This window comes from Manis javanica, chromosome 2 (assembly GCF_040802235.1).
Source record: "Manis javanica isolate MJ-LG chromosome 2, MJ_LKY, whole genome shotgun sequence".
Taxonomy (NCBI): domain Eukaryota; kingdom Metazoa; phylum Chordata; class Mammalia; order Pholidota; family Manidae; genus Manis; species Manis javanica.
Genome location: NC_133157.1, coordinates 84791237 through 84816308, shown reverse-complemented (window position 1 = coordinate 84816308; position 25072 = coordinate 84791237). Strand labels below are relative to the sequence as shown.

The 25072-nt window shown below is 40.4% G+C and overlaps 1 protein-coding gene across 12 annotated transcripts in view; it reads left to right on the top strand.

Moving 5' to 3' along the window:
* FANCC (FA complementation group C) overlaps positions 1 to 25072 on the top strand; it is a 319450-nt gene that overhangs the window by 99418 nt on the left and 194960 nt on the right. For 3 of the 12 annotated variants that reach the window (XM_073228778.1, XM_073228776.1, XM_073228772.1), the window contains exons 2-3: positions 17117 to 17166; positions 18952 to 19058. The exons of 6 other annotated variants lie outside the window; for them this stretch is intronic. The gene's annotated coding sequence lies outside the window, so the exon portion shown is untranslated. The remainder of the gene's footprint in view (positions 1 to 17116; positions 17167 to 18951; positions 19059 to 25072) is intronic. 3 more of the 12 variants (XM_036991262.2, XM_073228773.1, XM_073228775.1) reach the window with 1 other exon arrangement.

Below are 25072 nucleotides of genomic sequence, written 5' to 3'. Positions count from 1 at the left end.
GTTCAAGGCCCTTTTCTTTCATTGTATTAAATATATCATGCCTTTCTCTTCTGGCCTGTAAGGTTTCTGTTGAGAAGTCTGATGATAGCCTGATGGGTTTTCCTTTATAGTTGACCTTTTTCTCTCTAGCTGCATTTAAAACTCCTTCCTTGTCCTTGATCCTTGCCATTTTAATTATTATGTGTCTGGGTGTTTCCTCCTTTGATCCTTTCTGTTGGGGGTTCTGTGTATTTCCGTCATCTGTTTGATTATTTCCTCTCCTAGTTGGGGAAGTTTTCAGCAATTATTTCTACAAAGACACTTTCTATCCCTTTTCCTCTCTCTTCTTCTTCTGGTACCCCTATAATGCGTATATTGTTCCTTTTGGATTGGTCACATAGTTCTCTTAGTATTGTTCGTTCCTGGAGATCCTTTTATCTCTCTCTATGTCAGCTTCTGTATGTTCCTGTTCTCTGGTTTCTATTCCTTCAATGGCCTCTTGCATCTTATCCATTTTGCTTATAAATCCTTCCAGGGTTTGTTTCACTTCTGTAATCTCCTTCCTGGCATCTGTGATCTCCCTCTGTACTTTATCCCATTGCTCTTGCATTTTTCACTTCATCTTCATTAGCATGTTTATGATTTTTATTTTGAATTCTTTTTCAGGACGACTGTTTAGGTCTGTCTCCTTCTCAAGTGTTGAGTGTGTGATCTTTGTCTGCCTGTAGTTTTGCCTTTTCATGGTGATAGAGATAGTTTGCAGAGCTGGTACGAGTGACAGCTGGAAGAGCTTTCCTTCTTGTTGGTTTGTGGCCTTCCTCTCCTGGGAAAATAGCGACCTCTAGTGGCTTGGGCTGGGCAGCTGCATGCAGACAGGGCTTCTGCTTCATGCCCGGCTGCTATGGAGTTTATCTCCACTATAGCCTTGGACTTGGCCTGACTTGGGTTGCTGCTCCAAAATGGTGGAACCCCGTTGGAGGGGGAGCGGCCGGGAGGGTATTTATCTCCGTAATGGGCCTCTGTGCTGCCTGCTGCCCAGGGGATTAGAGTGCCCAGAGATCCCCAGATTCCCTGCCTCTGGACTAAGTGTCCCACCCTGCCCCTTTAAGACTTCCAAAAAGCACTCGCCAAACCACAACAACAACAACAACAACAACAACAAAATTAAATAAATAATTTTTTTTAAAAAAGAAAAATGCATGATTTTCTTTGTCCTCAGGCGCTTGTCTCAGGCACCCGCTCACCAGTCTTGCTGCCCTGTTTCCCTAGTATTGAGGTCCCTGTCCCTTTAAGACCTCCAAAATCAGTCCCCCCCCCCCAGAAAAAAGGAATAAAAAGAAAAAGGCTGCTCCCGTTTCTTTGTTCTGTGGCGTCGGGCTCAGGCACCCACTCACCGGTTCTGCTGCCCTGTTTCCCTAGTATCCAGTACCCCACGCATTCACTCTGTGTGCGCTCTGGTGCGGATGGTTGGGGCTTGGTGTTCAGCAGTCCTGGGCTCCCTCTCCCTCCCCGCCAACTCCTCTCCTCCCACTGTGTGCTGCTGGGAGGGGTGCTGGGTTTCGCCTGGCCGGTGCTTGTATCTTACCCCCTTCGCAAGACGCTGTGTTCTCGCAGGTGTGGATGTTCTGGATGTTGTCCTGTGTCCTCTGGTCTCTATTTTAGGAAGAGTTGTTTTTGTTATATTTTCATAGATATATGTGGTTTTGGGAGGAGATTTCCGCTGTTCTACTCACGCCACCATCTTCCTATTATTGTATCTAAGAGATTTTTGCCTATGTTTTTTTCTTAGAGTTTTATGGTTTCATGACTTACATTCAGGTCTTTTATCCATTTTGAGTTTACTTTTGTGTATGGGAGTAGACAGTAATCCAACTTCATTCTCTTACATGTAGCTGTCTAGTTTTGCCAACACCAGCTGTTGAAGAGGTTGTCATTTCCGAATTGTATGTTCATGCCTCCTTTATCATATATTAATTGACCGTATATGCTTGAGTTTATATCTGGGCTCTCTATTCTGTTCCACTGGTCTATGGGTGTGTTCTTGTGTCAGTACCAAATTGTCTTGATTACTGTGGCTTTGTAGTTGAGTTTGAAGTCAGAGAGCATAATTCCCCCAGTTGTGTTATTCCTTCTCAGGATTGGTTTGGGTATTCAGAGTCTTTTGTGTTTCCATATGAATTTTAGAACTATTTGCTCTAGTTCATTGAAGGATGCTGTAGGTATTTTAATAGGTAATGCATTGAATATATACATTGTTTTAGGCAGGATGGCCATTTTGACAATATTAGTTCTTCCCCAGGAGCATGGGACGAGTTTCCATGTGTTAGTGTCCTCTTTAATTTCTCTTGAGTGTCTTGTAGTTTTCAGGGTATAAGTTTCAGTTCCTTGGTTAGGTTTATTCCTAGGTATTTTATTCTTTTTGGTGCAATTGTGAATGGAATTGTTTTCCTGATTTCTCTTTCTGCCAGTTCATCATTTGGGTATAGGAATGAATCAGATTTCTGTGTATTAATTTTGTATCCCACAACTTTGCCCAATTCAGATATGAGATCTAGTAGTTTTCAAGGGAATTCTTTAGGGTTTTTTATGTACAATATCATGTCATCTGCAAATAGTGACAGTTTGACTTCTTCTTTACCAATCTGGATTCCTTGTATTTCTTTGTTTTGTCTAATTGCCATGGCCAGGACCTCCAGTACTATGTTAAATAACAGTAGGGAGAGTGGCCATCCCTGTCTTGTTCCCAATCTCAGAGGAAAAGCTTTCAGCTTCTCGCTGTTCAATATAATGTTGGGGTGGGTTTATCATATGTGGCCTTTTTTATGTTGAGGTACTTGCCCTCTATTCCCATTTTGTTGATAGTTTTTATCATGAATGGATGTTGAATTTTGTCGAATGCTTTTTCAGCATGTATGGAGATGTATATGTGGTTTTTGTCTTTTGTGTTGATTTAGTGAATGATGTTGATGGATTTTGGAGTGTTCTACCATTCTTTCTTCCCTGGGATGAATCCCGCTTGATCATGGTGGATGGTATTTTTTCTGTATTTTTGAATTCGGTTTGCTAATATTTTGTTGTGTATTTTTTACAACTATGTTCATCAGGGATATTGGTCCGTAATTTTGGGTTTTTTTTGGGTCTTTGCCTGGTTTTGGTATTAAAGTGATGTTGGCCTCATAGAAAGAGTTTGGGAGTATTTCCTCCTATTCTGCTTTTTTAAAAACTTTATGGAGTATGGGTATTAGGTCTTCAATAAATGTTTCATAAATTCAGCAGTGAAAGCAACTGGTCCAGGTGTTTTGTTCTTAGGTAGTTTTTTGGTTACCAGCTCAATTTCTTTGCTGGTAATTAGTCTATTCAGATTTTCTATTTCTTCCTGGGTTAACCTTGGAATGTTGTATTTTTCTAGAACATTGTCCATTTCTTGTAGGTTATCCAGTTTGTTACCATATAATTTTTCATAGTATTCTCTCATAATTCTTTGTATTTCTGTGGTGTCCTTATTGATTTTTCATTCTCATTTCTGATTCTGTTTATGCATGTAGACTCTCTTTTTTTCTTGGTAAGTGTGGCTAGGGATTTATTTATTTTGTTTATTTTCTCAGAGAACCAGCTCTGGCTTTCATTGATTCTTTCTATTGTTTTATTCTTCTGTTTTATTTATTTCTGCTTTAATCTTTATTATGTCCCAACTTCTGCTGACTTTGGGCCTCATTTTTTCTTCCTTTCTAGTTTCATTAATTTTGAGTTTAGAGTGTTCATTTGGGATTGTTCTTTGTTAAGTTAGGCCCGTATTGCAGTGTGTTTCTCTCTTAGCACGGCCTTCATTGCATCCCACACATTTTGTGTTTTTGAATTATTGTTGTCGTTTGTCTCCATATATTGCTTGTTCTCTGATTTTATTTGGTCATTAATCCATTGATTATTTAGGAGCATGTTATTAAGCCTCCATGTGTTTGTGGACTTTTTGTTTTATTTGTGTAATTTATTTCTAGTTTCTTACCTTGGTTGTCCGAGAAGCTGGTTGGTACAATTTCAATCTTTTTGAATTTACCGAGACTCTTTTTGTGGCCTAGTATATGATCTATTCTTGACGGTGTTCCATGTGCACTTGAGAAGAATGTGTATCCTGTTGCTTTTGGACGGAGTGTTCTGTGGATCTCCATTAGGTCCATGTGTTCTAATACGTTGTTCAGTGCCTCTGTCTCTTTACTTATTTTCTGTCTGGTGGATCTGTCCTTTGGAGTGAGTGGTGTGTTGAAGTCTCCTAAAATGAATGCATTGCATTCTAATTCCCCGTTTAGTTCTGTTAGTATTTGTTTCACATATGTAGGTGATCCTCTCGTGTGTGCATAGGTATTTATAAAAGTTATATCCTCTTGTTGGACTGACCCCTTTATCATTATGTAATGTCTTTCTTTGTCTCTTGTTATATTCTTTGTTTTGGAGTCTATTTTGTCTGATACAAGTACTCTATCTCCTGCTTTTTTCTACCTGTTAGTTGCATAGATACCTTTTTCCATCCCTTTACTTTCAGTCTGTGTATGTTTTTGGATTTGAAGTGAGTCTCTTATAGGCAGCATATAGACAGGTCTTGTTTTTTATCCATTCAGTGACTCCATGTCTTTTAATTGGTCCATTCATGCCGTTTGCATTTAGGTTCATTATCAATATGTACTTACTACCATTGCAAGCTTTAGATTCATGGTTACCAAAGGTTCAAGGGTAATTAATTCTCTTAAAAATTTAACAGTCTCATTTAACTCACTTAGTGTGCTATTAGAAATACAATCTAAGAGTTTTTTTTCTTCCTCCTCCATTGTTTGTATGTTATGAATCATATTCTGTACTCTTTGTCTATCCACTGGGTGACATCTATTTAGCCTTAGGAATGCTTCCATCTATAGGAGTCCCTCTAAAATGGTCTGTAGAGGTGGTTTGTGGGAGGTAAATTCTCTCAAATTTTTCTTATCTGAAAATTGTTTAATCCCTCCTTCAAATTTAAATCATAACCTTGCTGGGTATAGTATTGTTGGTTCAAGGCCCTTCTGCTTCATTACATTAAACATATCATTCCACTCCCTTCTGGCCTGTAAGGTTTCTGTTGAGAAGTCTGATGATAGCCTGATCAGTTTTCCTTTGTAATGTGATCTTTTTTTCTCTCTCTAGGTGCTTTTAAAAGTCTATCTTTATCCTTGATCTTTGTCATTTTAATTATTATATTTCTTGGTGTTGTCTTCCTTTGGTCCCTTGTGTTGGGATATCTGTGCACCTCCATGTCCTGAGCGACTATCTCCTTCCCCAGATTTGGGAAGTTTCCAGCAATTACCTCCTCAGTGACACTTTCTATCCCTTTTTCTCTCTCTTCTTCTTCTTGTACCCCTATAACATGAATAGTGTTCCATTTGGATTTCTCACACAGTGTTCTCAATACTGTTTCATTCTCAGAGATTCTTTTTTCTCTCTGTGCCTCAACTTCTTTGTAGTCCTCTTCTCTAATTTCTATTGCATTTACTGTCTCTTCTACTACATCTAATCTGCTTTTAAATCCCTCCATTGTATGTTTCATTTCAGATATGGAATTTCTTAATGATTGAATCTCTGACTTAAATTTGTTCCTGAGTTCTTGAACATTTTTCTGTACCTCCATAAGAATGTTTATGATTTTTATTTTGAACTCTTTCAGGCAGATTTGTGAGTTCAGTTTCATTTGACCTTTTTTCTGGGGTTTGTGAGATTTTGGTCTGAACCATGTTCTTTTGATGTTTCACATTTCTGTGGTGCCCACTAGTATGCAGAAACTGCAGTCTCTGGAGTGGCTCAGCCCCTAGAGTGAGGTTAGGGGTCACTGAGGAGCAGAGTTGGTGCCTGGGGGGAGGAAAGATCTGTTTCCTGATTCCCATCTGTGGTGTCTGTCTCCAGTGTCATAGCCAGCGGGCCAAGCTCACACATTTAAGCCTCTGTGCTTTGTCTCTAGCTGTTGTAGTCGGGTCCTCCCTCTGGCTGGCCTGATCCCAGCACAGTGACTGCCAGTTTGCGATCTGGTGCTGGCAGGCCAGGAGGAAGGCGCAGCAGGATGATGCGTGTATCACCGTAGGAGGCCTTGGAGTTGAGTAGGCAGCCAGGGGGATGGAGCATCTGAAGCTCCTCAAAGTTCCCAACCAGCTGGGCAGAGCGCACCCAGACAACGTTGTCCAGCTCTCACTTCTCCCATGCAGCAAGCTCTGTGCAAACCCCAACCCTTCAGCAGCCCTCTTGCTGCTAGGAAGCCTCTCAGACCGCCTGCCTTTTCTTTGTCCCAGAGCAGTCGGGTGTGGATCCCCTCTTCCACAAATGGCCAGAATCTGTCTCTCAAACACTTCACCAGTCCGAGCTCCCCAACCTCCAGAGCACAACACAGTGTAGGTTTCTGCTCACAAAGCAGATCTCCAGGCCTGGATGTTCAGCAGTTCTAGGCTTCCACCCCCTCCCCCACTCCATTTCTCTTCCTCCTGCCAGTGAGCTGGGGTGGTTGAAGGGCTCGGGTCCCGCCGGATTAAGGCTTTGGTCCCTTACCCTGTTCCATGAGGTCTGCTCCGTTCGTGAGGTCTGTATGCAGTCTGGTTCAGCCTTCTTTCCTGTTGCTGTTTTAGGGTTAGTTGTATCAATCAACTACATTTTATACTATTTGTTGTTTTGGGAGGAGTTCTCCATCTCACCTCTCACACTGTCATCTTGAATCTCCTGGATTACTATCTAGTAGTGATATAACTGTTTCTTCACAACAAGGTATATTAAAAAATCTAAACTGAAAAAAAAAACAGTCTGATAATCTCTACCTTTTGGTTGGGTTGTTTATTCCACTCACATTGGTATATTACTGATATAACTGGATTTATGTCTGCCATTCTACTTGTTTCTATGTTTCTTGTCTTTTGTTCCTGTCTGTTTTTCCTTTACTGTGTTCTTTTGCATTGAGTATATTCTAATATAGCCTTTTAATTTCTTTAATGATGATTTCACTATATCTGAGTACTTTTTTTTAATGGTTACTCTAGGGTTTACCATGTGTATCTTAACCTATCAGAAGCAGCTTCAGGTTTATACTAGATTAATTCCAGTGGTGTGCAGAAACATTAATCCTTTGTAGCTCTATCCCCTGCCTTTTTGTGTTCTGTTTATTGTATCATTCAGTGTTACAAGCCCAACAATATATTGTCATAGAGATTACTTTGCCATACACAGTCATCTCCAGAGTCCAACCCAGTTTTGTTCTCAGTCCTTGCACATATCCTACATTTCTATATGTTGTAGGCTCAATGATACAGTATATTTACAGCATACAATTGATTAATTTTGTCAGTTATGGAAAGAAAGAAAAGTATGCATTTATAATTACTGGTGTTTTATTGTGTAGATTCAAAGTATCTTCTGGTTACTTGCTTTCAGTCTGAGGAACTTACTATAGTATTTTTTGTAAGATAGGTCTTCTAAGAAATTCTCTCCATTTTTGTTTATCCAAAGAAATCTTTTTTCATCTTCATTTTTGAAAATAGCTTTGCCAGATAGGAGATTCATGTTTGGCAGTTTTTCCTTTGAGCATTTGGAATGTGTTATCTGCTGTCTTCTAGCCTCTGTTGTTTCTGCTGATAAATCCACTGTCAATCTTATTGGGGTCCCTTTGTAAGTAATGGGTCATTTTCTCTTGTTGCTTTCCAGATTTTCTCCTATCCTTGACTTTTAAAATTTTTATTCTGGTTTGTCTATTTGTGAATTTCTTTGCAGTTATTCTACTTGGTGTTTATTGATCTTCCTGGATTTTTTTTCCTAGTGAATCTGAGAAGGTTTAACCATTATGTAAATGATTTTTCTCTTCTTTCTCTCTACACTCGCCTCTGGCACTCCCAGTACGAGAATGTTCATGCATTTACAAGTGTCCCAAATTTCTCTGAGGCTCTCTTCATTTTTCTTAATTCTTTTTCTCTCTTATTTGGCTTGATAGCTATCTTTCTGTCTTTAAACTTGCTTGTTCTTCTTTGTCAGTTCACATCTAACATTGAGCCATTCTAGTGAAGTTTTCTTTCCCTCTTATTGTATCAACTCCAGAATTTCCATTTGGTCATTTTTATAATTTCTGTCTGTTACTGATATTCTCTGTTTAATTGTCATCATCATACTTCTTGTTACTTCTTTAATTATTTCTTTAGTTCTGATAACATTTATAATGGTTTCCTTAGAATCTTTTTCTGATAACCAATATCTCATTGCTCTAACACACAGTTTTTCTTGCCTGCCTTTTTTCTGGTGTATGGGTCATACTTTCCTGTTTGTTTGCATGCCTCATACTTTTCTTTTTTTGAAGTTGGACCTGTTAGATAATATGCTGTAGCAACCCTGGACACTGGTCATCTCCCCCCGTCCAGGGCTTGTTATGTTGTTTGCTTGTTTATTTCTTTAGTAACTGGCTGGTCTGTTTCCCTGCCCACCATGTTAAACCTCTGCTGCAGTCCCCTTGGTGGACCTGTAGTCATCCTTGGAGGACAGTGATGCTGGTAGGGCTCTTTTACTTTTTCTCTAACCACACCCAACTATTGAGCTCTGCTAATTGCTGGATAATTGCTCTCTGGGATATAAATTGCTCTACAAATGAACCCCAATTATTTGTGGTTCTTTTGAAGGAATAGTTTCTGAGGTCAGTGTTTGGTATTTGTTCCAACCGCAGGAAGGTTTCTCCAGGCTTACTCCCAGTTCTCTCCTGCAAACTAGCTGATGTGCAGTTTAGCCTGTATCTTGAATCTTCTCCTACTTGCCTTTCACCGCATTCTCCACTGTTTTGAGAACACACTTAGGCTTGAACTTCAGTAGACTCTATTGCAGATGAAGTCAGTTCCTTTGGGTAGAAATTAGAAGCTTTCTGTTATGGACTGCTTCCCCTTTCAGGCTAAATCTTGAGCCAGGGCTCTGGAGCTGGGCTGGTGACAATGACAAGCTTCTCTCTGAGTGACATTCTTGCTCTAGGTGAGCACTTGGTGGGGATGTAACAGCCTGAGTTCTACTCAGCTGCCCTCCTGGTGTGGAATCACGGAGGAAGGAGTTTCAGGCCCCATTATTCTCAGTGTGCCACACCGAGTTAGAGCTGTCACTCCACAAGTCGGCGCTGGTGGAAGAAGGGAGGCCCTACCTCTCATTTATTCTGCTCTGGAACTTAGCCTAGGGATAGGCAGCTGGAGGAAAGCTGAGGAAAGCTGGAGTCCTGCTCCTTCCTCCCTTCCAGAAGGAAGAAAGCCCTCTGGCTTGTAGCCGCAGTGATAGGGAGGCCTTTGGCTATAGGAGTATGGAGTGGATTTTTGCTGAACTGGGAAGTAGGGAGTGGCCTTTGTTCAAATACCACAGACTTTCTCCTATCTTACCAAATTTTCATAGATTTCCTTGAGTAGGTATTTTTTTCATTTGCTGTTTCCCCACAGGACCACTTCCAGAAGCTTCAAATGATGGTTGTTTTAGTAGTTTTTGCCAGTTGCTCTGGGGAGCCAATAAGAATGTCTCACGCTGTCTGCTAAAGGATCCTCTTCTGTAGGTTTCTAAGAAGTGTAAAGTGATAGACTCAAAAGACGTTTGGGGAATGCTCTCTGGTGTTCCAGAGTGTCTTCCACTTACTCTTTTATATTACTCAGTATATTTTGGTATCATTTCTTGTATAATACATTTCCTCTGCTAGAGCAGAGTTTCCTAAAACTTTTTGACTCCGTTCCACAATAAGAAATATACTTTATATCCTATTTAGAACACAGATACTTTTTTTTTTTTACATAAGTTTCAGCGAACAGCACTCTTTCTGTATATGGTGTACTGTATTTTCTACCTTCATTTAAAAAAGTGTTTGGTTGCTATCAATTGAATTGATTTACAACTTGCAATTTGGAAAACTCTACAGGAGGGCTTCTTGAGGCAAAGGACTACCTGAAGCTGACCTTTGTCACTCCTCTCTGGCAGTGTGCCTGGCACACGGTGTGCTTTGGAACCTCAGTTTGGTGGAGTCCCTAGAAATATGTCTCAGAACAAGTGCTTGGAGGATGTTTCTTAGATGAATGAAAATATGGCTTCGTAAGTTTCTTTTTCCAATGAAAATGAAGGGTAAAACCCAGGAAATACCATGTAAACCTTTTGTACTTTCATTGGATCTTTCTCCCCAAAGGCTTAAAGGAGGAAATCTGTCCTATAGGGAAAAACATAAAAACAAAGAAAATGTTGACAAAGTTATGTTACTCTCAAAACTCAATTGTAATTAACCAAATGTTACAATTATTCTTTTTAAGCTAATGTAAATTTTTCAACATCTTTACCCACAATTAGTAAGTAAAATAACTCATATTCTTTCTTAATTTTATTTATTTGTTTTTGAGATCTCACCCAAATGGATGTGGTGAAACCTTTTGAGGATTGCCGGACCAAATACGGTTCTTAGGGTTTGACAGGGAATGAGCAGGTAGCTCTTTATCAAGACTTGGGTGAGGTACAGGCATATGGATTCCAGCCGTTACCTGAGATCTCCTTGCCCCTAAATGAGTGGTCTTGAAGATGAGGCAGGGAAGGTAAGAGAAGGACCAGGCTCTGTGCAGGAAGAGGAGCATCTGTTAGAGGAAAGGTTAAAACAGCCCGTGGAATTAATGCTGGAGGCCCTATGGCACTGTTAACATACCCTACATCCTAAGTTGGGATGAAAATGTCTTTGAGAACAAACAAACCCAGCAACAAAAACCTCGTGTCTTTGATATGGGAGGGGGTCTCCCTATGAAAACCTTAGTAGATGTCGGAAATGCATATTATCTTGGTACTTTTCAGGGGAGGTCCAATAAAAGCTTTTGGATTTAATTTCCTGGTGGTTGAGTTCACTTACTAGACTTGGAAGCAGATAATACCTCATAGTACAACACGAATTCTCTCTGTCTGGAGAAAGCAGGCATCTGGCTGTGTGAATCCATGAAGTTGTAATTCAGGGAACTATCTTCACTATATAGGGTGTAAGGGCTGCGGCTGCTGCCATGTGCAGCAGAGACCATTCTTCCCTTTTTCTCTCTGCTCCTATTTCTGATCCTTACACCCAGAGTGTCCAGTGTCTCTGCTCCTGTCACCATGGCCTTTTTAAATAGACTTTTTAAAGAGCAGTTTTAGGTTCACAACAAAACTGAGTGGAAAATACAGTTCTTGTGTATCCAACCCCAGTGCACAGCCTTGTCACTATCACATCCCCCAGCAGAGTGACACATTTGTTACAGACAATGAACCTGCAGTAACACATTGTGATCACCCAGAGTCTATCACTTACCTTCGGGCTCAGTCATGATGTGGGTACATCAGATGTGTGATGACGGGTACCATGTGTAACAATACACACCCACCATTTTAGACAGAGGGGTTTCACTACCCAAAATTCTTTGTGCCCTGTTCATCCTCCCCTCAACCTCTGTCAGCCTTTTATTTTCATTTTTAAAATTATGCAAGGAATCACTTCTGATTCCACTCCTGTCTGAGCTGTTGGACTGAACTTTGGCTATAATGTAGTTAAGAGAATTTCTACTTACGTAAGGACTGCTGATATCTTTCCTTTATTTCTTTCCTCCCTTCCTTTCTCAAGTAATGGCAAGTCTGTTCTTTCATTTTCTAAGGTTTCTTTGATGGTCTGCTAAATGGAGATACTTCTGGACAAATGATAAAATCTGGTAATACAGCCCTAAGCAGTAGTTTTGCTCTAGACCCATAGAGCTAGAAGAAAATTTTAAAATAGTTCCTGTTCTCTGTTTACGGATTGTGGTCACCTCTTCCACAGAACAAAAATGGCATAATCTTCCTGGAGAGACTTAACTAAAAGATCTATATACCTCCTGAGTTCCTTAATGTGCATGCCATTCATTTCCTCTTTGTTGCACCCTTTTTTGAAGCATCTGTTCAGGCCTTACTACCTGCCCACTGCCAGTCTTTGCAGGATTGGCAGTTTCTGTGGTGGAAAACAATCTAGAGACTTCACTGGTTGAATTGAGCTGATTAAATTCTCTTCCTTGAGAATAGGGACCTTGAGGTACTGAGTTAATTAGATGATGAGGAATCATTGGGCTGGAAAGGTCATACAGAGTTGTGACCAGTTCTGAACTGTACTAAAAAAGTTATGTACAGGCCAGGAAAACAAAAAAGCTGTGAGTCAGCGGAGGAAGCTAGTCTTTGGAGAGAAACTACGAAGTGGAGCAAATGTGGGACCCATGAGAGAGGGTGTCAGGGGCTTCTTGTCACTGTTCTCCCTTTGTCCCTCTAGTTTATAGTGCCAATAAAATCTAGTATAACAGAGTCTAACATAATTAAAGTGTTGAAACTCTTCAGTTATAAGACACACAAAAAGATAGAAAAACCAGGGTCTGATTATCAACACAAAATGAATGTATGTGGAGTAGCCTTTAGTCAATGTTTTCTTCACCTGTAGGCATTTGCTAACTCATTCACCACCCTTCCCTTTTCTAGGCTAGAGTACCTGTATCATTTCATCTTTTCTCAAAAAAGTAAAAGTTTCAACAGTTTTCTGCTCCCTTAGTCGTGTTTTCCTCCACTACTATGTATGACCTCCACTAGTATGACCTCAGGTGGAACAATGGAGGAGGTGCCGGGGACCTGAGTTTTCCCTTGGTGGGACTCTAACCACAGAGATGATCTAAGGAAGGCACTTCACCCCTCTGCACCCATTATCTCTTCTGGGAAGGAAAAGCGTTGAGCTGGATCACTGATTTACAACCAGTAGCTCCTGCACTCTTTAAAGGTAACAGTTGCAGGTGTGGGCCTTAGGACATGGACATATATTTTGGGGGCCTGCCACGTAACTTATTACTACAGATGACATGGCATGTTAGAACCAATTTAAAAAGTCTTTTTTGTTCCATATGGTATTCTTGACAAGAAAGTGCTATGTCGAGTGAACTAGGGAGTCTGGGCTTCATCTGAAACCATCATGGTGAATTATTATCTTACAGTGATGTACTGAGTGTACTGTTTGATGAAAAGGTCATACAGGGAGGGAAAAAAAAAAATCAGTGTCCAGAAAGTGGTTTATCTTTAAGAGACCTTATGGCGAGAAGTCATCCCCGCTCTTCCTTCCACACTTTGTCCTAAAGCGGCTGCCTTGTGGTTGAGGTGGCTTCCAGCAGTGACTGGAGTGCGTTTCCCTCTTCACCTGCTGCATCTCCTTTTTCCAGGAGCTGCGTGAGAGAGAGCGTCCAGCGTGGTGAGGAAGTGACGTTTGGGACCAGAGAACTGCTGGCTGTGGGGCGTCCTGTGTAGGCTATGGAGCAGCTTCCCTGGCCTCCACCCACTGGGTGCCAGCAGCCTCCTCTCCCCAAGTCGTGACAACCCAAAATATCTTCGTTGTCAAAGGCCCCTATGAGTCAGGGTTGTCTCTGAGAACTATGGTGGCTTTAACCCAATCAGAGTTCATTCATCTCTTCCCCAAATCTGCTGGCTGGGAAATTTTCAGGTTTTGTTAAGACGGAGGAAGGAAGGAAATGGGTGCTGGAGAGGTGACTGTAAATGTCTACTACACCTGAGAATAATGAGGACCAAGATTGGGTCAAAAGTAGCATGCTAACAGTATTTTTGCTGGCCTCCTTTTGGCATTTTCTAACAGGCCTTTCATTTCATACTGGGCAACCAAAACCCAGTATTACGCTTTAAAAAAAAATTCTACAGGGACTGTGAGTCCCTACTTGGGTTTTTTTCCTGCTTTATTTAGGTCAATCAGTCAGTTGCTGTTTATCTTAGAATGTACCTCTGAATAATTTCATTCCTTTTCAACAGGTCTCTTCCCTGAGGTTCTCCCGTTCAGTTGGGTTACTGTCCCTGTGACACCCGGTCTTGGTGCACCTTATACAGGGCTTTGGAGACATGTGTGTAGCCTAACTATGCACTTAGCATAGTCATTTATGCACCAGACTGTGACTGGAATTTTTCTACAGCATTGGTTTTTTTATACCCATGAAGTAATTGAAATAGAACACAGGCACATTTATTGTTTCAAAGCTTTTATGAGTTCCAAATGAACAAATTTGTACTTTTATAGGCATCAGATAATTGGTATTTTGGGGATACATGTTGTTTCTTCCTTGACTGTGCCATGTGGAGGATCTCCCCTCTGTTTTAATGTGAGTGATCTGGCTGTACTGGGCACCCCAACTGGTCCTGGAGGAGAGGGCGCATGAGATTTTGAATAAACACAAGCTGCTGCTTTTGCATCATGACTGAAGCACAGCAGAGGTTACATGTATAGTGGCTCATAAATAGAGTGGCCTCCTACCTCAGCCCCCCCAACCAGTAAAACAGAACAGAGCTAAATGGCATACAGGCTAGAATTCATGTGGATTGTTCAAGTGATTCTGTGTTAGGGTTTTTGTCATTGATAGTACCTTGATGCCTCACACAAGCCATGAAGGGCTCTAGAAAGAACCAAATTTTTGCCGTGGCTTCAGTTGTATTCTGTATGTACCCAGGTTACAAAAACAATCAGTTCTACCCTGATGTTTCTTATAATAACTCGTAAATAGTTTTTCCTTACTTACTTTCTTCTTCACTAATAAGTCATTTACAAAACTGGCCAGCTACATCTAAGAGAATGAAACTGGATCACTGTCTAACCCCATACACAAAAGTAAACTCAAAATGGATCAAAGACCTGAATGTAAGTCATAAAACCATAAAACTCTTAGACGAAAACATAGGCAAAAATCTCTTGGACATAAACATGAGCAACTTCTTCATGAACATATCTCCCCAAGCAAGGGAAACAAAAGCAAAAATGAACAAGTGGGACTATATCAAGCTGAAAAGCTTCTGTACAGCAAAGGACACCATCAGTAGAATAAAAAGGCATCCTACAGTATTGGAGAATATATTCATAAATGACAGATCCGATAAAGGGTTGACATGCAAAATATACAAAGAGCTCATGCATCTCAACAAACAAAAAGCAAATAATCCAATTAAAAAATGGGCAGAGGATCTGAACAGACACTTCTTCAAAGAAATTCAGATGGCCAACAGACACATGAAAAGATGCTGCACTTCTCACATCAGAGAAATGCAAATTAAAACCACAATGAGATACCACTTCACACCAGTTAGGATGGCCACCATCCAAAAGACAAACAACAGCAAATGTTGGCGAGTATGTGGAGAAACGGGAACCCACCTACACTGCTGGTGGAAAGGTAAATTAGTTCAGCCATTGTGGAAAGCAGTATGGAGGTTCCTCAAAAAACTAAAAATAGAAATACCATTTGACCCGGGAATTCCACTCCTAGGAATTTACCCTAAGAATGCAGGAGCCCAGTTTGAAAAAGACATATGCAGCCCTGTTTATCGTAGCACTATTTACAATAGCCAAGAAATGGAAGCAACCTAAGTGTCCATCAGTAGATGAATGGATAAAGAAGAGGTGGTACATATACACAATGGAATATTATTCAGCCATAAGAAAACTAATCCTACCATTTGCAACAACATGGATGGAGCTAGAGGGTATTATGCTCAGTGAAATAAACCAGGCAGAGAAAGACAAGTACCAAATAATTTCCCTCATCTGTGGAGCATAAAAACAAAGAAAAAACTGAAGGAACAAAACAGCAGCAGACTCACAGAAGCCAGGAATGGACTAACAGTCCATTTGAAGGGAAAGAGACTGGGGAGGATGGGTGGGAAGGGAGGGATAAGGGGGGAAAAAGAGGCATTACGATTAGCACATATAATGTGGTAGAGGGGCACTGGGAGGGTTGTACAACACAGAGAACACAAGTAGTGATTCTGTAGCATCTTACTACGCTGATGGACAGTGACTGTAATGGGATATGTGGTGGGGACTTGATAATGGGGAGTCTAGTAACCATAATTTTGCTCATGTAATTGTACGTTAATGTTACCAAAATAAAAAAAAATTTTATATAAACAATTATGTTTCAAAATTAATTTTTGTGCATGTATGGCAATCCAGTTGTTACAGCACTGTATGTTCAAAACCCTCTCCTCTCCCCACTGACAAATCTTTGTCTTTTTGTTGAAACTCTTGTCCAAATCTGCGTGGACCTCATATGCTTTTTCATTGATACATCTATTTTATCATCAGTATTACACTCTCTTGATTACTGTAGCTCTGTAATAAATTTTGTTGTCAGGTATTATTAAAAAAAATGTAATTTGGCCTCTAGAAGCTCTATGTTCATTTTAAGCTCCTTCAGGAGAGGGGACTTTTCTAATCATCTTTTAGTGGATTTGAAAATGTACAATCCCCCAATATTAGTACTTTTAGCTTTAGAGGGCTACTTTACACATATCCTCCCCAGACCCATTAGAACTACTCACTTCTCCCCTTGAATTTTCTTTGCCCCTGGAAAACAGGTAGGGCAGAGATCTAGCAAAGCAGTGTTCAGTCAGGTAGCGGAAGCTGGATAGGAGGGAAGGAGGACATTAGCAGCAGTAAAGACTCATTTGCTGTGGCTGTTAAAGTAAAAACGGGGAGCACGGAGGAGGTGTGCCGTTCCTTTTTCAGGAGGTCTTGGCAAAGGCACTCATTCTAAAAGAGAAAGAGACAGCCAGTTAGGGTGAAATAGCTTGAAGCCATGTTTTTCTGAAGCCAAGGTAAGCAGTTGGGTAGAGGTAGGTATATAGCCATTTTTCAACAAATGGGCTGAATTGTCCCCTGGAACTATTTCAGTAGGTGGTGCTCTTGTGTCGTAACAGAACAGTTCAGAGAGCGGTTCTGTGGCTGTGGTGGCTGGTTCTATGGCATGTGTCCATATGGATCCCCTGGAGTGGTTGCCAGGTGCACCAGCTGGAGAGCATCATACAGGTAGTTTTGATGAGAGGTTTTTCTCTCTGGAAATGAGGCGGTTTTAGTCTTCCCCTAGCTTCCCTGAGCTCTGCTTTTCAGGGGAACTTAACTAAGGGGCTTACTTAACAACCTTTTAAAAACTTTGTGGCTCTAGTCTTTATCTGAATAACCGTGATGTGTTTTGTGTTGCCAATTTTCTGTGACCATTTTCTATTGTAAATAGATCATCTGTGATCCTCCAAATCAAGTTCTTTTCCAGATAACTCAGGCTGTCATTCTTGTTTATGTTTTCTTTTCCTTTAGCTTCAGAGAAGATGTGATAGAATGAAATGAATGTATGGAGAGAAGTATGGGTAAGTGGTAAAGGAATATAGAGGAAAAGCATTGAGTTCAAATAACAGCTAGTCGTAACTCTAGTCAGGTCCTTGTCTCACTTCTTTTGATTTGGGAGTCACAGTCCTGCCCTGATGAGCCGGGAGCCTGCTAATGCCCATGTTTGTGCTGCTGACAGTAGTGTAGTGGGCAAGGAAGAGAAATTTAACCCAGTCTGAGTATCCGTTCCAGGCAGGACAAATCTGAAATGTTTACAGCTCAGTTTTTTCAGGAAGTTTCTTTGGGTTGTTGCTAAAGAGAAAGACATTTACTTTACCTTGTACTCACCAGCTAGCTGATAAGGCAGAGGCAGAATGCTTGTGGGGCTCTGCATCAGCCTGGGTGTGCTGTTCCGGGTGGCTTATTCCCCTGTGGTCTTTGCAGGCTGCTGGGTGCCAGTGACCTCTGCTGGCCTGGACTGCAGTGCCAGCAACCAGCCTTCCAGGCTTTGTGACCTGGCAGGACCAGTGCACGTTCAGGGTGCACGCTTGGGATTGCATGCTTGGTGCATGCTCAGGATTGCACATTCAGGGAGCATGCTTAGGATTGCACGCTCAGTACACGCTCAGGATTGAGTGGTCAGGATTGCATGCTCGGTGCACACTCAGGATTGCATGTTCAGAGTGCATGCTCGGTGCTCTCTGGTAGCTTTGAGATTTTCTTTTTTAATTAATACTTATGTTTGTGTGTATTTGTTTATTGGTTTAATTACCTGCTTATTTATTTAAGTTATCTTTCTCAGTATTAAGAATGTACTTTTAACCTGAGAACTCATGTATTTCTTGAACATTCTTAGCTTTTATCACTTTAAATATTGCTTCTCTTCCATCTCTTCCTTTTCTTCTGCTGTAACATTTCCTATGTATTTGTGGAGCCAACCTTCAGGTTTCTTAACTGCTGTCATAGTTTTCTTCTTTTCCTTATAGGCTGAGTGAGATCCTTAGTACAATCTTCAGATTTACCAGCTCTTTCTTCAGTTCTTCCCAGTTAAAGTATGTGTGTGCTGATTTTTTAGTTTAATGACTATATTCTTCATACATAATTTCCAGTTGGTTCTTTTTAAACTATCTGTTGTTTTAATTCTGCCTTTTTGTTTTGTAGTTTCTTATTTTTCAAGTCGCTTTTAAAAAGCATCTTAAACACACATATTTTGCTGGGTTGTTTTATAATGTTGACTTCTTCTGACCTGAATTGGTGGCGGGTTCGTTGACTCTTTTGCCTTTATTGATATTAAATTTCTTCATGTACTTTAAGAACTTTGCTTGAATGACGATGTAAATGAAATTTTTTTTTCCATTGTTCACTCATTTCTACCTCTTTCTTCTCTGCTCACTTTTCCCTGTTTAATAGTTTTGTCTCTGAGCCCCAGTCTAGAACCACAGTGCAGCTTGTTAGTTGGGCCCTTGCCGGCTGCTTTATCAAATTCCTGGTGGCTGGCTGGCCTGTGTCCACCCTTTCCCCTAGACCACATCTGAGACCAGGAGCTGTCAGCCATCCCTCAGGAGTGGGGAAGCCCTCCCATGCTGAGCACCTTGATTTCAGGCAGCGATGCTTGGTTAGACTTTGTCCTTTGTGGGTTGTGTTTAGCTTCAGAACCTCATGGGGCTCACTCATACTTATAGTTTCTCTGTCTATTTTTGGATCCTGAACTTAGGAACCTCAAGCTTTAACTTGACTTACTAGCTCTTTGTGTTTTTGCCCCATATCTGTTTCATAGAAATGTTTTTTATTATTTTTGAGCTTGCTTTTTGTTTTTTTCTGTTTAGGTTTCCTCTCATTGCTGTGTGTTTGGAGTAGAGAGGATCCATCAAAGTGAATTTACTGTGCCATCTTAACTGGAAGTCATGTGGGCTGAAGGTTTAAAGGAAATAAAGTGAGATACTTGGTTTTCAATAGTACTAAAGGCTAACCACAAAAATGCTTTTCTGTGTGAGTTCAGTGACCCATGGGACACAGTTATTTAAACTCCTCCTTCAGAGGCTTACAGCCCCAAAAAACAGGTGGGATTTATTAGGGTGCCATGGTTCTCTACAAGGATTTCACTTGTATTTTTCATTTGATGGTAATTTTAAAAATTCAGTTATTTCCAAAAACCAAAATGCCCTCAGTTCCACCTACACAGTGTCTTAGACATCAGAGGTTCAGTTTTGTTTGTGTCAGTGCGCAGTACTGCATGTGGATGCTGAGAAACAAGAGGTGGGAGTGCAGACACCAGCTGTGAGCTAGCTGAGAGGGGCTGCTGCACCATGGTTCCAAACGAGGGAAGTGGTGGGTGAATGGTGCCAGCCCAGCATGTGGTGGGACCAGCAGGCGCAGCAGGAGTGAGTCTCACCTGACTAGGTCAAGGAGGCTGAATTCATTGTCAGTGAAACGTATTCACTTTGTGGATTTCTTAGATGGGTGTTTAATCGTGCATTTAAAATATTGTAGCTGTATAAGAACTGCAAGCATAGTACTTTTACTGGTTTTACATTTCTTTGAGGGCTCCCGAACCCAAATCCAATGTGCATGTTTGATGGACGGGGTCTCCAGCAGGGTGTCTGGGCATTCAGCTTGGTTCTCTCATGGTCTACCCAAAGGCAGTGCCAGATTCCCCTGGGTGAGGGCTCCATCCTTCAGGACTGCCCTCTGCTCCGTTCCACAGTGTCACCCATGCTTCTGACTAGCTGGCTGCAGGAGGGAGGTTCCAACGACTTGCTCATTAGGTTTAATCAGTTTGCTAGAGCAGCTCACAGAACTCAGGAAAACTCTTTTTTTTTTAAGATAATTATTTTTTATTGAAGGGTAGTTGACACACAGTATTACATTAGTTTCAGGTGTACAATACAGTGATTGAACATTTATATACATGATAATTCTAGGTACCAGCTATCACCATACCAAGTTGTTACAATATTTTGACTATATTCCTTATGCTATACATTACATCCCGGTTACTTATTTATTTTACAATTGGAAGTGTGTACTTTTTTTTTTTTTTTGAGGGCATCTCTCCTATTTTTTTGATCAAATGGTTGTTAACAACAATAAAATTCTGTATAGGGGACTCAATGCTCAATGTATAATCATTAATCCACCCCAAGCCTAATTTTCATCAGTCTCCAATCTTCTGAAGCATAACGAACAAGTTCTTACGGGGAGAACAAATTCTTACATAGTGAATAAGTTACATGGTGAATAGTACAAGGGTAGTCATCACAGAAACTTTCGGTTTTGATCATGCATTATAAACTATAAACAGTCAGTTCAAATATGAATATTCGTTTGATTTTTATACTTGATTTATATGTGGATACCACATTTCTCTCCTTATTATTATTATTTTTAATAAAATGCTGAAGTGGTAGGTAGATGCAAGATAAAGGTAGAAAACAGTTTAGTGTTGTAAGAGAGCAAATGTAGATGATCAGGTGTGTGCCTGTAGACTATGTGTTAATCCAAGCTAGACAAGGGCAATAAAACATCCACGGATGCAGCAGATTTCTCTCAGAACAGGGGTGGGGGGAGGTTCTAAGCCTCACCTCTGTTGATCCCCTATTTCTCACCTGATGGCCCCTCTGCGACTGTGCCTGTCTTAGGTTGTTCCTCCCTTGAGGAATCTTACCCGTCTCTGGCTAACCAGTTATCTTCCGGGGCCATACAGGGAAATGTAAAGTTGGTAAGTGAGAGAGAAGCCTTATTGTTTGAAGAGGTTAGTTTTTTACTTCTTTGCATATTTATGCCCTGTGGCTTCTATGCCCAGCATTTGTCTCGAGGTATCTTTACCACTTGGAAGAATTGTGATACACGGTAAATTCGATATGAGGCACGAATTCTATTTATGGGTTGTAATTAGGAAGGAAGAAGAAAAGCTATAGAAGTAGAAGGCGGAAGAAAACATGGGAAGATTGATTATTTCTTTGACTTATCTTCTTGTAGAGTAACTTAAGCATGTATAGGTTTTAAACAACTAATTAAATTGCGCACACACACATTACCATAATAGGAATATAGTTACATAACCAAAGCATACCTATAATTACCAGCCATCTCCAGTGAAACCAAGAAAACCATTTAGGCACCTTAGGCATTTGTGAAAACTTATCTATGATATGGTGGATATTGTCCAACTGAACTTGAACAGTCTGAGAGAAATCAGACAAGTTAAAACAACCCATTCCTGGGGACTGTTCACATCCCATATGTTCTTTTAACAGTAAATAGTCTGTAGTTGTAAGATTTTGGAGCACTACAGTTTGCACCTCTCCTAATTCTTGGTTGAGTTCCAACAGTGTAGATCCAGTCAAATTTGTTGTTTTACTGTATGCACAGGCTAGCTTAGATATCTCCTTCTTCATTCCCATGGCAAGTACAGGAACTGGTGGGATGAGTGCATCTACTCCTGTAGCAGCGCGTGGATCTTTGTTGGGGTTTTTTGATGATCATCTTCTGGCATGAGTCTTCCAGAGAGTGGTGATGTTGGAAGTTCTTTTTCATATCGTATCTTAGTTCATTTTCAGGGTAGCCAAATTAGGCTTTGATCCTCTGTATAAGCAGAAACAAACCCTTTGCCTACACTTTTATATGCCCTTTATACCATTGTGTAGAACTCATTGGAGGTCACCACAGAGGAACTGCTTTTTTTTTTTTTTTTTAATCTTAATCTACACTTACATGATGAATATTATGTTTACTAGGCTCTCCCCTATATCAGGTCCCCCCTATAAACCCCATTACAATCACTGTCCATCAGCATAGCAAAGTGTTGTACAGTCACTACTTGTCTTCTCTGTGTTGTACAGCCCTCCCCTTTCTCCAACACCCCCATGCATGCTAATCTTAATACCCCCCTTCTTCTTCCCCCCCCTTATCCCTCCCTACCCACCCATCCTCCCCAGTCCGTTTCCCTTTGGTACCTGTTTGTCCATTCTTGAGTTCGGTGATTTTGCTGCTATTTCATTCCTTCAGTTTTTCCTTTGTTCTTATACTCCACAGATGAGTGAAATCATTTGGTATTTCTCTTTCTCCGCTTGGCTTATTTTGCTGAGCATAATACCCTCCAGCTCCATCCATGTTGCTGCAAATGGTAGGATTTGCCCTTTTCTTATGGCTGAGTAGTATTCCATTGTGTATATGTACCACATCTTCTTTATCCATTCATCTATCGATGGACATTTAGGTTGCTTCCAATTCTTGGCTATTGTAAATAGTGCTGCGATAAACATAGGGGTGCATCTGTCTTTCTCAAACTTGGTTGCTGCATTCCTAGGGTAAATTCCTAGGAGTGGAATTCCTGGGTCAAATGGTAAGTCTGTTTTGAGCATTTTGATGTACCTCCATACTGCTTTCCACAATGGTTGAACTAATTTATATTCCCACCTGCAGTGTAGGAGGGTTCCCCTTTCTCCACAGCCTCACCAACATTTGTTGTCGTTTGTCTTTTGGACGGCAGCCATCCTTACTGTTGTGAGGTGATATCTCATTGTAGTTTTAATTTGCATTTTTCTGATAATTAGCGATGTGGAGCATCTTTTCATGTGTCTGTTGGCCATATGTATTTCTTTTTTAGAGAACTGTCTGTTCAGTTCCTCTGCCCATTTTTTATTTGGGTTATTTGTTTTCTGTTTGTTGAGGCGTGTGAGCTCTTTATATATTCTGGATGTCAAGCCTTTATCGGATCTGTCATTTTCAAATATATTCTCCCATACTGTAGGGTTCCTTTTTGTTCTAATGATGGTGTCTTTTGCTGTACAGAAGCTTTTCAGCTTAATATAGTCCCACTTGTTCATTTTTGCTGTTGTTTTCCTTGCCCGGGGAGATATGTTCAAGAAGAGGTCACTCATGTTTATGTCTAAGAGGTTTTTGCCTATGTTTTTTTCCAAGAGTTTAATGGTTTCATGACTTATATTCAGGTGTTTGATTCATTTTGAGTTTACTTTTGTATATGGGGTTAGGCAATGGTCCAGTTTCATTCTCCTTCATGTAGCTGTCCAGTTTTGCCAGCACCATCTGTTGAAGAGACTGTCATTTTGCTATTGTTGTCCATGGCTCCTTTATCAAATATTAATTGACCATATATGTCTGGGTTAATGTCTGGATTCTCTAGTCTGTTCCATTGGTCTGTGGCTCTGTTCTTGTGCCAGTACCAAATTGTCTTGATTACTATGGCTTTATAGTAGAGCTTGAAGTTGGGGAGTGAGATCCCCCCTACTTTATTCTTCTTTCTCAGGATTGCTTTGGCTATTTGGGGTCTTTGGTGTTTCCATGTGAATTTTTGAATTATTTGTTCCAGTTAATTGAAGAATGTTGCTGGTAGTTTCATAGGGATTGCATCAAATCTGTATATTGCTTTAGGCAGGATGGCCATTTTGACGATATTAATTCTTCCTAGCCACGAGCATGGGATGAGTTTCCATCTGTTAGTGTCCCCTTTAATTTCTCTTAAGAGTTTGTTGTAGTTTTCAGAGTATAAGTCTTTCACGTAGGTTTATTCCTAGGTATTTTTTTTTTTTGATGCAATTGTGAATGGAGTAGTTTTCCTGATTTCTCTTTCTATTGGTTCATTGTTAGTGTATAGGAAAGCCACAGATTTCTGTGTGTTGATTTTCTATCCTGCAACTTTGCTGTATTCCGATATCAGTTCTAGTAGTTTTGTGGTGGAGTCTTTAGGGTTTTTTATGTACAATATCATGTCATCTGCAAATAGTGACAGTTTAACTTCTTCTTTACCAATATGGATTCCTTGTATTTCTTTGTTTTGTCTAATTGCTGTGGCTAGTACCTCCAGTACTATATTAAATAACAGTGGGGAGAGTGGGCATCCCTGTCTAGTGCCCGGTCTCAGAGGAAAAGCTTTCAGCTTCTCGCTGTTCAATATAATGTTGGGTGTGGGTTTATCATATATGGCCTTTATTATGTTGAGGTACTTGCCCTCTATTCCCGTTTTGCTGAGAGTTTTTATCATGAATGGATGTTGAACTTTGTCAAATGCTTTTTCAGCATCTATGGAGATGATCATGTGATTTTTGTCTTTCTTTTTGTTGATGTGGTGGATGATGTTGATGGACTTTCGAATGTTGTACCATCCTTGCATCCCTGGGATGAATCCCACTTGGTCATGGTGTACGATCTTTTAGATGTATTTTTGAATTCGGTTTGCTAATATTTTGTTGAGTATTTTTGCATCTACGTTCATCAGGGATATTGGTCTGTAGTTTCCTTTTTTGGTGGGGTCTTTGCCTGGTTTTGGTATTAGGGTGATGTTTGCTTCATAGAATGAGTTTGCGTGTATTCCCTCCTCTTCTATTTTTTGGAAAACTTTAAGGAGAATGGGTATTATGTCTTCCCTGTATGTCTGATAAAATTCTGAGGTGAATCCATGTGGCCCGGGGGTTTTGTTCTTTGGTAGTTTTTTGATTACCGTTTCAATTTCTTTGCTGGTAATTGGTCTGTTTAGATTTTCTGTTTCTTTCTGGGTCAGTCTTGGAAAGTTGTATTTTTCTAGGAAGTTGTCCATTTCTCCTAGGTTTCCAAGCTTGTTAGCATATAGGTTTTCATAGTACTCACTAATAATTCTTTGTAGTTCTGTGGGGTCCGTCGTGATTTTTCCTTTCTCGTTTCTGATACTGTTTGACTCTCTTTTCCTCTTTATAAGTCTGGCTAGAGGCTTATCTATTTTGTTTATTTTCTCGAAGAACCTGCTCTTGGTTTCATTGATTTTTGCTATTGTTTTATTCTTCTCAATTTTATTTATTTCTTCTCTGATCTTTATTATGTCCCTCCTTCTGACCTTAGGCCTCATTTGTTCTTCTTTTTCCAATTTCCATAATTGTGACATTAGACCATTTATTTGGGATTGTTCTTCCTTTTTTAAATATGCTTGGATTGCTATATACTTTCCTCTTAAGA